The 16,721-nt window shown below is 35.4% G+C and overlaps 1 protein-coding gene across 16 annotated transcripts in view; it reads right to left on the bottom strand.

Moving 5' to 3' along the window:
- The window catches only part of Sox5 (SRY-box transcription factor 5), a 960,217-nt gene that overhangs the window by 773,788 nt on the left and 169,708 nt on the right, over positions 1 to 16,721 (bottom strand). For 15 of the 16 annotated variants that reach the window (XM_071610082.1, XM_071610083.1, XM_071610079.1 and 12 more), the window contains one exon: positions 13,515 to 13,591. The exons of the other annotated variant lie outside the window; for it this stretch is intronic. The gene's annotated coding sequence lies outside the window, so the exon portion shown is untranslated. The remainder of the gene's footprint in view (positions 1 to 13,514; positions 13,592 to 16,721) is intronic. 16 annotated transcript variants of the gene reach the window in all.

The following is a 16,721-nucleotide window of genomic DNA, read 5'->3' as shown; positions in this document are numbered from 1 at the left end:
TACTATTAATTCAAACGGAGAATAAAAATGAATATAGTCATTCCTCCATATCCATGGGAAATTGGTTCCTGAGCCCCCTGCAGACACACAGATCTGCAAATGCTCAAGACCCTTATAACAGAATGGCACCGTTTTTACAAAATACCTACGCATACCCTCCTAGATACTTTAAATCATCTCCCAATTACTTAAAATACTGAATGCAATATAAATGCTGTGTAAATAGTTATTACACTGTATTGTTGAAGGAGCAATGACAAGAAAACAAGTCTGACCATGTTCAGTATAAAGAATTTTTTCCGAAATATTCTCTGTCTCCTATTAGTTGATACCACCAATGCAGAACCTACACATATAGATGATGAGCTATGAGAGAGAGAGAGAGAGAGAGAGAGAGAGAGAGAGAGAGAGAGAGAATGAGAGAATACTCAGTTAAAACTTTTTAAGGCCTCATTAATATAATGAAGTCACAAGGCCTTAGGGATAGAAAAGTTCATACAAAATGTATACAGTTGAAAAACCTTACTCCCCAAAAGCTTTTAAAAGTTATTCCATGTGTGAATGATGATGATAATGTTGAAAATCAGCCAGAATTTTACTAGTAACCACAGCAGACATCTTTCAGAGTCAGCATGGTTCTTAGCCTGCCTGATCACTGATGTTACCTGGGGGTTGGAATGTGGGGTACATGCTATATGCTTGGGGACCCATCTCTGGAGATACTTATGTAGGCAATCTGGAGTGGGGCCTAGGGTTCTGTATTTTTAAATATTTCCCAAATTATCTGGTTGGCCAGATTCAGGATGTACTTTATTTAATACTCCATACCAGCCTTTTAAGACCATTTTAGAAGATTTAAAAATTGGCATTTAAAAAAATAATTTTTTCCTAATTAAATGCTTTTGGTTGATAAGGCAACCAAAAGTGTCCATTATGAAGAGTATTCGTTACTGGTATGACTTCAAATATTTTAAATTCAGAGTTTTACAAAGCAATGAATGGTAACAGACTTTTCTATGTCTGTTGAGAAATAACTAATTTCCAGTATAAAAAAGATCCAATATAAATACTGCCCCTTTATAAAATAAAGTTCCCTTAGTTTGGTAAAGAATTTTTCTAGAAATTTAAAATAGCTTAGTACTTCTAAAAATAAAATGTCTGATTTAACATTTCATGTTGAGAGACTGATAGATAGGCAAGACAGGCAGACAGACAGTAAGTTTTTAAAGAAAGAGGGAATGGGTCCAAATCAGGCCCAATTATTTCTTCGCTGATTTTAAGAAGAGGTATTTTACATACAAGAGTGAACATTTTTTATACCAATAGCATCAGTACCACATTTTCTAAAGAATAGAAACATGATAATAAACTTGAAAAACTAAGGAAAATGGAATACTACCAATGTAACATTTTAAAAACTCCCATAAATATTGATCATCAATCAAGACTTCAGTGAGAGGAATCTCAAAGATCAAAGCTAAGTGATGCAGTGATTAGGGGTGTACAGGAAGGGCAGAAAGTGGTGCAAGGATTGTAGGTAAGGAGCAGGCACATCTGGCTTTAGCAGAGAGATGAATACAGTGAGTGATTTTTGTCTGACTGACCATTATGTCACAGGAACATGCAAATGCTTTCCTGATTCCTTTCTTTTCAGATTCCATAGCACCTTTGTTTCTCTCTGTTCCTCCTCCTCCCTCTCTCTCTTTCTCTCTTGGTGGCCATTAACTACACTGACAGTTTGACAGGCTGAAATAAGGAAATAAAACACTTAAACATTGTTTCCTGATGTATGCATTCATCTCTTCTGCCAAACACAGATATTGAGGAGATACTTCACTCCTCCTGTCAGCTCACTAAATTACACCCCAGCTCACAGGCAGCACGGTGCCCAGGCCTCTCAATCTCAGCACCTCCCTTCCTACCAGAAGAATGTGCAAGGCTTCCTTCTTTTCACTGAAATCCTTCCTTTATCATTTTAATGCTGAATTTTCTTAAGCTATGAATTGGATTTCTGCATAAAAGCTGATTATTTTCTGATTTTTAAAAAACTGTCAGAATCCCATTTCATTTTTTAGAGTTTCTGAATGTTTTGAGTAAAACCATGGCAAATGAATCCCAAACCACAGGTTCAACATCACATCTCTCATAACCAATAAAGAGCTGTGACTTTTAAAAATGAGATAGTAACTTATCTAAACACTGACTCTCTTAACAGAGCCAGTGGTAAAGGAAAAAGATAGATCATGGCACTCCAAAATGTGTGAGACCACAACTAATCCATGCTTCTTCCATATTTACTTGCATTTGGCAAGGAGAGTCAGACTTCTGTAGTGCAAACTTTGAAAGTCTTACCAATATTAACCTCTTTCAGAGAAGACTGTTGTGAATTGAATTTTCAGAGAATAGTATGTAAATGGTAGAATTAAAAAAGAAGAAAAAGAAATGACTTTTGATTTTTGTTGTTGTTGTTCGTTTTGCTTTTTTGTTGTTGTTATTGTTGTTTGGTTTTTGTTTGTTTTAGCCTTCTTCTGTCTTCATTAACATGAAGAGCTAGAAATTTCAGAATGAAACATTTAAGAATATTTAAAAAAAAACAGGAGAAGCAAGTCTCTAGGATTTTGTTCTTTCTGCATGCTTCAATGCAATTATTGGTGTCTACTATATACAGTACACTACTATGTGTTCCATGAAAGACACAAAGGAGAGTCCTGTATGTTTCCTGCCTGCCTCCTCAGAAACTTGCAGTTCAGGGGAGATGACACATGGTAAAGAAATTGACTGCAAAGCAAAGCAGTTTTCAAATGGAAGGACAGATAAAATGCTGTGGAAATTCAACAGAATTTCCCCTCTACACCAACAATTGGGAACACACAACTCACTTAGGCTAAATGATCAAACAAATTTTCACTATTTTAAGACTTAAATGTTGTACTGCAATTACATGTTTTATGTTACATACCTTCTGTCTGGCCATAAAATCTGTGCCATGTCCACTTTGTTCATTACCACAGTTTCAAGATTGATACAGTGTATGGCATGTAATGAGTGCCCAATAAATATTTGTTGAATGGATGAGTGAATTATCTTGTGATAATAAGTAGTGACTGAATCTCCACAGGATGGTGTTCTTAGTTTCTTATTCATATAATTGCCTATCTTATTGAAGATCACCAATTAAAACAGATGAGATATCTGTGTAAAAATGCTGCACACCTCAAATATGCCACAACACAGTCATGATCAAATGTCTATGTATTCAGAATTGAGGGTTTCCTTTTAGTTATAAGGAGGCTTTCTTTGCAATCTGATAACCATTAGTGATTATAGGATTAATTGCAAAGGTGATACACAGGACAACTCTCTGTAGTGTTTCTTTTCCTCTTTGACTTTTGTCTTTCCCAAAGAATAATACTTTCTTAGCTGTCAAAAATCGCCATCTTCCAAAAATGAGGTAATCTATTTATAAGAAATATAAATTGTCAATAGAAGATTATGTCAAAAACATAATCTTCACTCATAGGAACACAATATTTTTTTGCTTATGATATAGAAAATTAAGTGTGAAAGCTTACTGTAGGAAAGATTACAAAACAAAAAAATGCAAGAATAGGCCAATAAATAAATTCATCCAAAGACCAGTTCAGCCAGATAAGGTTAAATAGCACCACAATAAACTATTTAGTATCTAAATTATTTTGCTTTATCAAATTTATCTATAGTTACAGTACCTACTATTTATTTAGCATTTATTTATAGGTACTATGCATGTGTAAACAAATACCTCATTACTAAAGTTTCACAATTATCTTCTTTTTTTTCTAACAATTATCTTCTAGAGAAAGAAATTTCATCCCATTTTACATAAAATGAAACTGAGTCATAGAATGTTTATCCCATAAGTGGAAGAATCCAAGTTCACCACAATTCAAACACCAAAAACACTTCATTTCAACTATTTTAGGCTTAACAACATTATATAATACAGTGAGAAAGTTTATCTGGCTTAAAACTCTCAAATATTTTACAATGAAGTACTTCTTAGCTATGAACACAGTTTTAAATTGAGCTCTTTCTGTCAATATAGCAGGCAAAATACAAATTTAGTACTTGATTTGCAAATGTTTTAATTATAACATTTTTTTAAATCTCATGAACAAAGTCTAAAGCAAGCTATCTGATTAAATACCATTTTGATTATGGAATTGATCATTACATGTTGGTCTAGAGCTGGAGGAGTTTCTGAGACATGGGTCTTGCTGAGGGAGCACCCACACAACAAGACAACATTGACTAATTTCTCTGACAATCACCTTGCTTTTGCCCTATCTCACTGTTCTCTCAAATGTCTTAGTGACATGCTAAAAGGGAGCACTTTTGGAACATGGAAACTGAGGAGCAAAACTATACTTCTTGTTCCTCCTTAGACACACTTGTGGGATGAGAGATGAATAATTCTGACTGCACTCTTTCTATTGCAACATACTGCCTTCCAATAGTTTTTGCTGGTTTTAAAAGATCAAGAGAAACCCTACTTTTGTATACTCTCACACTCTGCTCTACGTTAATTAATATATACTTTTATCAAGAGATAAGGAAAAAGGCAAAAATATCTTGTACTCAGACCCGAGAACATCAAAATGATTCTCTGTGTAGCCCACCCTTAATCAAGGAAGACGTGAATAGTGTCGAAACAAACAAAAAAACCTCTCTCCTTTTATCACATTTGTGTGTTCCCCAATTCTAGGTTCAAAAACATAACCTTCACTCATAGGAACACAATATTTTTTTGCTTATGATATAGAAAATTAAGGTGGTAGGATAAGAATGAAGAGAGAGGAATTGTATAAAGACAAGGAAAGGAAAAGAAGGAAGGAAATAAAGGATAGAAGGGAAGGTAGGGGAGAAGCTGCCAGATTAATAATGGAAGAAGACAGAATCTTTTTGTTTCATCCATTCCCTTTGGTAAAGTTTGAGGTTTACTTTGAGACAAAATTACCTCTTTCAGTACTCAATGATATTTTACTTCTGTGTAACTTCCTCTTCCAATAGGTTAATTACAGAGGCAATTAGTCTAGCTACACACAGGATGTCACTATTCCCTTATATAAATAGAAGGAGCACACATGTTTCAGGCAGAGAAAAATATCTGTAAGGACCAAATTTTAAAATGTGACAGAATTCTGTCCTAGGAGATATCTCTTGGCTCAGCTTTGGACTTTAGGTCTTTGTTGTTGTTATCCTCTCTGAATGAAACATCTCTTGTATTTTATGATTAACATGGAAGTTCTTCATGTGAACCATGTAAGTCTGCTCAAATTACAATAAGTCCAAAAAGAAGAGGGATCCTGGCCCTGGGTAACTGAACTGAAGAAAGTAAGGCCTTATTAGCAAGGCAAATAGATAGGAAAATGGAGCTGGAACCGAAAAAGCTCATTCTATTATTAGTTTAAACAAATGTTCTGACCTAGCAGCCTCCTAGGTTTTTTGTGTAAGTACTTTAATTTTACATATTCAGAGTTTGGAAATTAGTGACTACCGCAGTTCTGAGAGCCAAGTGGTTCAGAGCACAAGAGGTTTTTAAAGTGAGATTTTCTAACAACTGCATATATGTGGCTCTGGATAGCATGATCCAGTTTTGGTGATATACTCAGAATGCACAGGAGTTGTTAAATCACTAATAACGGCATCCATTATAGCCTGAAACCCCTAACCACTGATTATTGTTTGTATATTTATCAAAACCAAAATGATAAATTGCTCTTCAAAAGAATAAATTGCTGTATCTAGGACTGAATGCATATTCATAGAGGCCACTCCGTCCTTGTTGACGGTGGCTACCCCGATGACAAAAATGAAAGATGCTGATGACACACTAAACATCTACAGCTCATTAGCTCGCTTGTTTACTGTGCTTATGGTGAAAGCAAGGTCTTAGGTCAGATCCTCATAGTAACCAGTACATTCCTGTATCTTCCATGGTCAAAGACATTTTACTCAGTGTTGACCATATGTCTCAAAAGAGGTTGGCCATTGGTCACAGTAGAGTCCCAGAGAGAGAGAAGGAGATAGTGACTATATTGTATGAATGCAAGGAGAAGAATTAATACTCTGTTTTCTACTAAGTGATGATTCCTCTGCTTTCCTCTCATATTGGAAGCACTAAATTAAAATCAACCCAGAAAAGTGTATACTTCAGTGGCTAGGTCACTCTGCTTGGGTTGCTTCCTGGCTCTGTTACTTGCAGTTGGGGCTTGACAAGTTACTAGATTTTTCTTTGTCAAATCCTTCAGCTGAAAAATGGGGGTAATAACAGTACCTGCTTCATGGCATACTTAGCAGGCTTAAATTATATACTACATGCAAAGCCCAAGAACAATACTATGCACAATGAAAATCCTCAGTAAATGCTAGTTACTGTAAGTATTCTGCAGTGAACCAACAGTAAAGAGACTTTTTGTTCTGTGTGTATTAATATATTATTTATATTTACATATATAATTTAGATATATTGTGTATCATTTCTATATTATATTTATCTACCATATTTGCATATTTACATTTTAATTTAACCTTTTATTAGAAAATTTAAGATGGCTAGAATTCTATAGGACAAGTGAACTGAGATTTGCAAAGCCCTCTGTCAGCATTAGAATCTTCCTATAGTCCAATCTGACACAAGAGTATCTCATATTTCAATCCAGCCTTACCTGAGGGTACTGCAGCAAGAAAGCAGATGTGTGCTTCATGGGTCCCAAGTTACTGCGGATGGCACAAGTAAGGGTAAGCCATGGAGTGATCTCCCTCCTAGAAGATGAACTATGCCACTGAGAACTTCTTAAACAACTTTTTTGGCAAAAGATCATTGGCTTTAATGCTTCTATTTGACTTTTCTGTCCTGTTTCCTCTAGAGAGTCTGGGTGGGTTAATCATCTAAGCCAGCTAGGCAAATGAGTTGTTTTTGACCATACCACCTACAAATATAGAGAGATGTGAATATGTGTATTTTTTCCTGTATGTGCACCAGGATAGCTCTCAAAATTATGAATTTAAAATATATTACTGAAGTTACAAAGTTATTCACATTAGGATAGTTCCTTCAATGTAACAGGCAAATAAATAATGCTTACTATTACGAGTCACACATACAGAGGTTTCAGTCCCATAACCTTTTCACTTGGGGATTTCCTGCTGAGGTTTAGTCCTTTTGTACATGATAGGAACCTCTAGGTTTTAGAATGACTGATCTTGTATTTTCACCCACTATAGTCATCGATGTGGACAGATACCATCATAACTAGATCAATCGGGTAGACATTAATACTTAAGAGGGTCGGGGGAAGGGAATTGACTGCAACACTTGGCCAGTAAGATGCACCATAAAATCTATCAGAACAGACACTATACGCTCAACAGAATTCTTCACAGCATAGTCCTTCTTTGCACAAATTTGGGTTCTGTACAATTCAAACCAGCTTTGATGCTAGGACTATGATCAGACAAGTCAATGCCAGGATTAGGAAGGAACTTCTACTAAATTGGACCATCATTTTTTGGGGTGCTACTCTTCCCCTCTAACTCAACACTATAGTTTGGTGGTAAACAATTATGTGGATCTAAAATGAATAACTATTCAATGAACTTTCTCTCAAATTCCTTAATATCTCAGAAAGGAAATTATAGTTAGCTAAATACTGTAGTAAAAACTGAGGGATATGATTGTAACAGCATTATACATGTAAAAGAAGCCTTGATCCATTGGTAGAATGCAGTGATTAATCTCCAAAGCCCCATTTTTAGAAATGTAAAAAAAAAAGTAATCAAGTATTATTTCTACTATAGATGAAACAGATATATCATATATTTACTGATATTAAAATATATTTAACATCACGTAACTATTATTAACTTTATACTTATTTAATAATATTTAAGTGATAAGAATCTACCTGTGAAGATATATCAGTAAATTTGATGAACTGGTTTTACTAATGCTTTTCTCCTATTTTCTCTGATTTTTCCCCCTTTTCTTTCTCACTTGACTTTTGACTTTGATAAGCAAAAACCTGAAAGTAATTCAGATACATCTTTTTTGTGTGTGACATATAGCTTCAGTTCCCCTCTCACCCTCTTCTCTTTCTACCATCACCCTGGGAACACAGCCAGGAACCATGCTGGAGAGAAGCCAGTGGGTCCTGTTCTTTTGCAGTTCGAGTGCCTCTGTGTATATCTCAGGCTTACCTAAGTCACCATTTACAATATTGAGTAGAAAGAGCAGGTTAGAATAGTCAGCATTTATAAGTCAACTGGTTACATGATACAAAATATATGGCCAACTGTAGAATTTATAGCAATAACATTTATGTATCGTGTTACTCCTAGAACAATCCAATTTATAAAGTGCCTATTGTGTATATACAAAGAATAATCATAAATCATTTACATTAAACAGTGTCAACTGGCAAAACAAAACTTTCCCCCTAAATTCTACACACCAAGATTAATGAGGTTTTTGAAGGGAAGCACATTTAAAGAAAAAAAAGCCCCAACTCTGATTCATGCTAGGTGCACAACATATCCATATATAGGAGCAGGTGTCTGTCGTGTGATTTAGAATACCTATGGAACATCTCTGGAAAATATTAACCTTCCATGAAGTGGTGAGATGTCCACAGAGTGAGCTGAGAATGTGGCAAGAACCCAAATCTGTCACCAAGCTCCAGCTTTCTTTTTTTTTTTTTTCCATCTCAGTAAAGAATGGATTTAAAGTAAACAAACAGACAGAATCTTTTTGACATTTGTCTGACATGTTTTCATCTATGGGCACTTTGAGAAAACCTGGCAAAGATTATTTAGATTAGCTGCTTTGTCTCTGACTCCTACCTAAGAGAAAAATCCCAATCAGTGAACAAAGCCTTCAGGAGTCCTGAAATGAACTCAGATCTTGATATGGATTCTCTCCCTCTGTCCACTCTCTAGCTCATAACCTATTCAGAAAGGAAGCTGTATTGAGAAATCTATGCTTTGGAGCACTGAACTAAACTCTCTCCTTCCCCCCCTACAAAGGCCTTAAAATTAATAATAGGGAATGTTTGGACAATTCACATCTGTAAAAACATTTAATCTTATCTGAAACTCACACCTACACAGCTGAACTTGACACTGCATAAGAAAAATGCAGTTTGAATTTCCCTTACAGTATTTTGGTCCTCTTTTACTCTTTAGAGAATAGTACAGGCATGACAGTGTCTTCCTGCCTTAACCCATAGCCTTAAAACATTTATTGATTTGTTTTAGCCAAAACTGATGAATAACTTAAAATTTTTCTTACAGATTAGAATGAATTCATTCTTTAAAAAAAATTCACTTCTCTCAACTCTATTTCCAAGAGAGAAGCAACTTCCTATCTTGGTTAAAATTAAACTTGAATCTGAAAAATAAGGAAAGGAACATATAACAAGAAAATCTGTAAACCAGTTTTCCATGAATAAACTAACTGCTCTTTCCTGGTTAAGGGTAACTGACACCATGTAAAGACATGTTTGAAAACAAACCCATACACACAGAGCGATAAGAGATGCAGGAACCTCTTAACTCAAGAAAGAATTGGTGGTAGATTGGCTTTGGGAGAGGAGTTTGTTGTTGTTTTTGTTTTTAAAATAAAGAGTTAAGTCATATGCACCATGGCCTTTGTAGAAATATTCTGAAAACTGGTCATCTTCCCCAAATAGCTCTATTTCATTTGTAACTTGCAGTACTTCTTCAAAACCAAGTGTATCAAACTTAAAAAGCATCAGCAACGGCTGACTTGAGTCATAAATGGAAGGTTCTAGTTTCAAAACATATGCATTCATGAGGAACAGTGCTAACTTTACAGATTTTTTTGTTTATGTGAAGGGACATAAGGTAACAATGCACCTTTCTTCATTTAACACATTTATTCTTCAAAATCATCTAGCAAACATGGAATTCCTTCCCATTTTTGAGTAGGATTTTGACCTATAAAGAAAAATTCCTCCTGTGCTCAGTGAAGCAACTTATAACCCCAGGCAAACTCCTTGTTAATAAATCAAGGAATCCATGGAAAAATAAACATAATTATGACTTCCATCCCAGTGACTACTTCTCTAGTCTCCACCTTGTAAAAGGTTATTTTCTTACAAATATTAATGAAAAATACACAATCACTATGTAGGCGTTTTAAATAAAGTACTCATATTTTCCTACAAATGACCTATACTTTCTACCCATTTTTCCCAAATTCCTCAATTAAAAATAGTTAAGAAAATAAGTGACTTCATCAACATGTTTCAAAATAAAACAGAGCTATAAAGAAGAAAAATTAGTAAATTATTTTCCTTTACAAGTTACTTTAATACTCTAAAAAAACTGCACTAAATTGAAGGTATTAAAGATGTATACAGACATAGGCTTCCATAGCAATTCCAGTGGTTGAGCCAACATTAGAAAATTTCACTTCTATTTAATTCAAGTTTTCTAATGTTGCCAGGATAAGGTCCATCCTTGAATGAAAGATTTACCTTTTTCTTATACAGAATAATAGCAAAGAAATATGCCCAAACTAATCCATTCACTTCCACTTTAGATAATAAGAAAATGTAACTACTTCTTAATTTGGATATTATCAATTCAACCATTAGTTATGTATTATACTAATTTTGTTTCTTTATTCTGGAAACAATTCCAGTAACAATTCATTCACCTGGATGGTTATAGTTACTGATGCTGTTTTTTGTTTGGTCCAGACAGCAATGATTCAGTATTACTTTTAAACTTTCTTAACCCAGGATCTTGGGATTGCTAGGAAATCCATAGGCATCTAGAATTATATTTTTTAAAAAATTTTCATGTACACAGTTCTCCCTTAGTATCCAGGGCAAATTGGTTCCAGGACCAACCTCCACCCCTACCATACAAACATCAAAATTCACAGATACTCAAGTCCCTCATATAAAATGGCATAGTATTTACAAATGACTTATACACACCCTCCCATACACATTACACACTCTCTAGATTACTTGTAATACCTCATATAATTCTTACGCACTAATGTGGATTCAGAGTAGCATTTGGTAAGCAGCAATTTCAAGTTTTGCTTTTGGGGACTTTCTGAATTTTTTCTGAATACTTTTGATCCACTGTTGAATCTGAAATGCAAAACTGGGGCAGGCTGATTATATATACTCATTGTGATTTTTCTGGCAGCCAACCATTCTTTTTTTTTTTTTTTTTTTTACCTAGCATCCATAGAGTCTCCTTCATTTAACAGTACCCTGTTTCTCTCTGAAATACAATCCTAATGCCTAGTCCAAGGAAAAAGATAAAAGTGATTCTACTCTGTGCTAGAAGAGAGGAGCACAGGAACCAAACCAGAATGAACTGGTACAGAAAAAAATTTTTTTTCAACAGGGCTCTGGGACAAAGAATCTGTTTCAGCTTGATCAAAAGCCTGAGAGGATGATACAGTTGAGACAATGCTACTGCCACCAAATTGCTACCAAATGAAGACAGAGCACTAACATGCTCCCTTCAAGATGGAGTAAAATTGAAATTTTTTTACATTATCCAGAAGTTACTTTGTGCCCAGATTTTTCCATATGTTAATAATGTGCCCCTCTGGGCACATACACACTCATGCCATCTACTCCATGACATCTGCAAAGCTAACTCTTCTGTTTAATTTCTATGGGTTTCTGTGACCTTTCCTATGCAATATCCCTCTCTCTGTACTCTACTTCTGGCCTTCCTACCTGTCTTTAATTCCATTACATGTTGTCAAAATCACATACCATATACTACTTCTTAATTTGGAACAGAGGAATTTTGTCAGTTTTCCAGTCCTTTTCCGTCCAAGTTTACAGAGTGCAGATTATTTTGCAGTTGAGAGAAAGAGACAGGGAGGGAGTGCAGGAGGGAGGCAGGAACAAAGAAAAATGGGATTTAAAAACAGGATTCAAATGGAGAGTCATGTAGTTCATTTCATTAAAAGTGGAACAAATTGAGATTTTATTTAGACACATACAAGAAAAATATATTTTGGCTAAACAAGTATCTTCAGCATAGATTAGGAGGAATAGATTTTTATGCATTCTGATCTAGATTCCAACCAGACTTTGCTGACATAATTATGGAACCCGTAAAAGTAACGACTGGTGTTTAGAACGGTTGCCACTTCCTTTGAACTGGCTCTATAAATGCCAAGAGTGAGTATTTTAGATTAAATGAATAGATTAATAAACATCTTTAGAATATCCATCATTAAGGCTGATTTATGTTCTATTGCCAGCAGTAATTCAAAGAAATGCCATGCTATTCAAAAAATATTGCATGTTGTTCTCACCACTTTGCCAATGTTATGACACCATGTAAGAATGACAATATCTATATTCTTTTGCAGTGTTAACTATTCACAAAAACCAATAGATATTAAACCACTTTCCGTTTACACAGGCATCAACACAGGAACCACTTATATTTATAACTCTGATAAATGGCCTTTCATTTATAAATTTATAGTGTACCCATAATTTCTTTAGGAAACCAAAATGTTCATTCAAAAAATTGCCACAACATTTATCTATGCAAAAATGATGAATATGGTTTGTGAAATTAAATGCTTTTAAAAATTAAAATCATATTGCCAAGAAAAGAGACATGTTCTTTTGTGGTTTGCTCATGTTTTAAGATGATTAGAACTGCACTCTCAGTAGTTATGATGTTTAATCTGGACAGCATATTAATACACCTATTAAGTATGTCCAAATACATCACTGTTAGAGTTGTGTAGCATCAGTATCAACTAGTGGACATTAAGTGCAACTTGAATTTCTTACTTTATTTTCTGATTCTACACCCAGATATTTTCTCATTTATACTTACTGCATTTGCTATATTTAGTTCTTCAAGATTACTCTCAACATACTTCCTGGTTTATTTTAAATGTATATATTATAAACACAACTTTTATCATGACTCAAATAAAATACATATTTTTTTAAAAAAGTTAACTCTGCTTTAACCCAATAGAGATTTTGGTCATTCAGAGCAACTGATGAAGTAGGAAAAAATCAAAGATAACAATTATCACTAAAATAACTGATCAGGAACAGGCTAGTCAGTTATAGGCATGCAGAGGACAGAGTGTGGCTAGCTCTGATGTGTTTTGGTGGCACTCCCTTCATCTGCCTTCAAATATACACAATGTAGGAAACATACAAGTCTGAATGTGTTTTTTTTTTTAAGTAGTTTTTGCTTTCTTGATATCTACGCTATTCCCACAAAAGCTATTAAAAGTTTGAACCTGAAATTAACTATTGGGTTTGATTATATAAACAGTAGTCTCCAAATTATTCAACCTTCTTTAGCATTAGCTCAAGAAATTATTTCAAATATTGGCAAAATCCAGGTTCAAAATATTTTTATATATATGAAGATATCTACATTGTGCTTAAAACAAAAATAATATTGAAAATTAAAAGAAGTATTTTACATACTCCAGTGAATCGCTAACTCCTTGTGGGCAGGAACATATTTTTCATCATCTCTGGGTCACCAGAAGCCAGCACAGCACCTGGAATATAACACATACCCAACAAATTTTTGAATTAAATGATTAAGTACAGACCAGAATCTACTTGGAAGGTATGAATTCAATGAAATAACCATTCTATACATCAACTGTCTTCCCCTGTATCCTATACAATTAAAGTCACAGTGTACATTGTTATAAATTTGAATGGCAACTTTATTCTAAAAATTCAATTCTCAAGAATAACCCATTTCTATATCCTTCTATATTATTATGGTCTTTTGGCTTTGGTGGTGACAATACAGTCAAGTGTTTGAGATCATGTCCTCTGGAGTCAGGCTAACTGAGATCAATTCCTGGTTCTGCCACTTACTATTTTCCTGATCTTGGATAAATTACTTGGTTTTGCTAAAACCACTGTCTGTGAAATAAGGATAATTGTGGTGTCCTTCTAATAATGCTGAAAGGATTAAGAGACACAAAGCTTAACATGCCAACACATGATAAATGATGATTTTTCCTTCTTCTTTCCCTCCCTGCCTTTAATGTATGAAGAATCAAACTTGCCCAAAAGAGATGGGCTTTTGCCTCAGGCTACTAGGAGATATTCTCTTGGAATTCAAAATGTCATAGGAGCATCTTTGTTTGCCTGGAGGCTTTGACAATCTGTAGTCTAACAGTGTGATTTACAAGGGAGACTTTGGGCCCTGGTATCAGTTGTGCCTCTACAAGGGGCTGGAAACTAAAGGTGTGCATTCAACACCAAGACCCACAAGGGGCTAGAAACCAAAAGTCAGCCAGGTGAACAGTATGTGGTGGAGTTTCAGTACAATCTCTGGACACCAAAGGCTCAAGTGATCTTCCTGGTTGGCAATGCTCCCAGCATATTCATATTGTCACATGCTGATGCCAAGAATGTAACATTTCCTGAGAAGGAAGCTGTGTGCTTGGTACTTCCCAGACTCTGCCTTCTTCCTTTGGCTGATTTTAATTTGTATCCTTTCCCTATAATAAACAGTAACTGTGCGTATAATAGGTTTCATTGAGCTCTGTGAGTCATTGAAGCAAACTGTCAAACCTAAGAATGGCTTTAGGAACCCCAAAACTTGGGACTGATATCAGAAGTGAGGGTGATTTTATGTGGAGAGGTGGCTCCCTTTGACAATGACTAACTATACCATGGTCAAACTTTCCCATCCTCTGTGAGTCCAGAGAGTCCAGAAAGCTTTGAAAAATAGCTTTACCACTCCAGTGAACTTAACAAAGATCTCATGGTTACAAGCTCTTTTGACCAGATGGGGTCTATGTATACACTATACGCCATTGTTTATTTTTCCTTGCACAAACAGTAGAAGCTCCCCTACCTCCCAAGTTCCCTGTAATAAATATAAAAAAGTTTTGGGACTTGATTTCTTTTCTTTTGTTGTTGGGGATCGAACCCAGGGGTGTACATGCAAGGCAAGCACTCTACCAACTGAGCTATATCCCCAGCCCGGGACTTAATTTTGCTTAGTCATATTTAGAATTGAATGGATCACATACAAGCAAAGATTAGTGATAGATCTACTGAGGTCAGATCTTGGAAAATTAACTTCAATAAAAGATAGACTTTTAGGGGATGGGATAGTGGCTCAGTGGTACAGCACTTATCTAGCACATGTGAGGCCCTGGGTTCAATCCTCAGTACCACATATAAATAAATAAAATATTGTGTCCACCTACAACTCAAATAAAAAATAAAAAGATAGACTTTTAATCTCCGTTTTTCAAACAAAATATTAAATGTTGTGTTTCTTCTAAGCATATGAGTTATTCTATGCAATAGATTGCTTATAATATTAAATTTTTAAAGAAATAAACCCATTACAAATATTAGTAGACAGAACTTTAAGATGGCTCTCAAGATCTGCCCAGTTGGTAAATACGTTCTGCATAATCCCTGGAAACCTGAGTATGATGAACTTTTGCCCCATGAATGGTTGTATTAGTGACACAGTTGACTTTAAAAAGGATTATTGGCTGTCTTTTCCTCAGGAGCTCTCTTTCCCTCCCTTTTCCCTTGAATGTGTATTTCTTGCTTTACATCAAAGGTATATCTCTCTCAAGATTGTTCCCATTTTTCCTTGAAAATGTATCTACTTTCATAAATAAACCAGGCTATGTCTGTGCCAGGCAAAGCTGAAATTCTTTTCTGACACATATGATGAGAATTCCACTGGTGCTGGGCACAGTGGCTCGGGAAGCTGAGACAGGAGGATTGCAAGTTCAAAGCCAGCTGCAGCAATGGCAAGGTGCTTAGCAACTCAGCGAGACCCTCTCTCTAAATAAAGCAATAACTAGGGCTGGGGATGTGGCTCAGTAGTGGAGTGTCCTGAGTTCAATCCCCAGTACCAAAAAATAACTTCACTGGTCCTAACTCAGGTTCCTCCTTTACTTCGGAAACTCATCAGAGACATCTCCACGCCCATGACATCTCTTGGTGGCTCTCAAAGGGAACTTCAGAGGCATCAACTTTGACAAATCTTCTCAATTTATTTTTGCTTGGCAATGCAGGTAGATTCTCATGTTTATCTTCACATTCTCGGTACTTGATATTTTGGGGGATAAGTTATTCCAATCTTGATCTGTCCTTCAATAGAAAGAACCTGAAGGAAGATGTCCTCTTCTTCTATCCTCTTTCTTTAGAAGTGGTAAGTACCACCCTACTGGCACTATCCTACTGACAGAGTGAGGGCTCTGCTTTCATGAGGAGAGGGACTATAACTGCTATATCTAAGATAGGTCTTGTTTGAATCAGACCTCACCATAAAGAGAAGTGATTGCCACCAGGCACCTGACCTTTTTGATCATGAGCTAAAATACCAGTTATAAACAAATCTCTATTAAAACTTATTTGGTCTTATCTCAAAATTCCTTAAAACTCTCTACAAGGTTTGTTGTGTGCCTTTGCTACTTAAAAAAAAAAATTAAGACAGATTATCTAGGTAGAATTTAACCTAATCACACAAGTCTTTTAAATCTTAGGCTAGAGGTCAAAGATGGAGATTCGAAGTAAGAAGATTTGACACACCATGACTCAGGATAGAAGAGGCCATGTGCAAGAAATAGAGGTCATCTCTAGAATATAGGAGACACCTAACTTAAAGCCAATAATGAACATGGACCTGCTTCA

This window comes from Marmota flaviventris, chromosome 3 (genome assembly GCF_047511675.1).
Source record: "Marmota flaviventris isolate mMarFla1 chromosome 3, mMarFla1.hap1, whole genome shotgun sequence".
Taxonomy (NCBI): domain Eukaryota; kingdom Metazoa; phylum Chordata; class Mammalia; order Rodentia; family Sciuridae; genus Marmota; species Marmota flaviventris.
The sequence above is the reverse complement of the archived record's forward strand: the minus strand, read 5'-3'. Positions and strand labels throughout refer to the sequence as shown.